We start from the raw sequence: 283 nt of genomic DNA on the forward strand, positions 1-283 counted from the left end.
GGGAAGGTGGAAACGCCGCTGCAGTGGAGGCTGCTCCCAATCCCTCCAGAGCATCTGGGCGGGGGTCTCTGTCCCACAAAACTCTCTAAAAGAGACCAGGGTGAGCAAAGCAAGGGGGTGCCCGGCTATGCCCCGGGTGGCGTCACCCCCCGGTAGTGCCCAGGAAGGCTCAGGGCCAAGCTCTGATTAAATCGACCTGAATGAGCCCATGTGACTCAGCAGCCACGGGGCAACAGCTCCATTTCGGGGTGCCCTGCGTGGGGCATGCAGGTTTCCTTGCCCG

Source organism: Fulmarus glacialis, unplaced genomic scaffold (assembly GCF_000690835.1).
Source record: "Fulmarus glacialis isolate BGI_N327 unplaced genomic scaffold, ASM69083v1 scaffold24487, whole genome shotgun sequence".
In the NCBI taxonomy this organism is placed as follows: Eukaryota; Metazoa; Chordata; class Aves; order Procellariiformes; family Procellariidae; genus Fulmarus; species Fulmarus glacialis.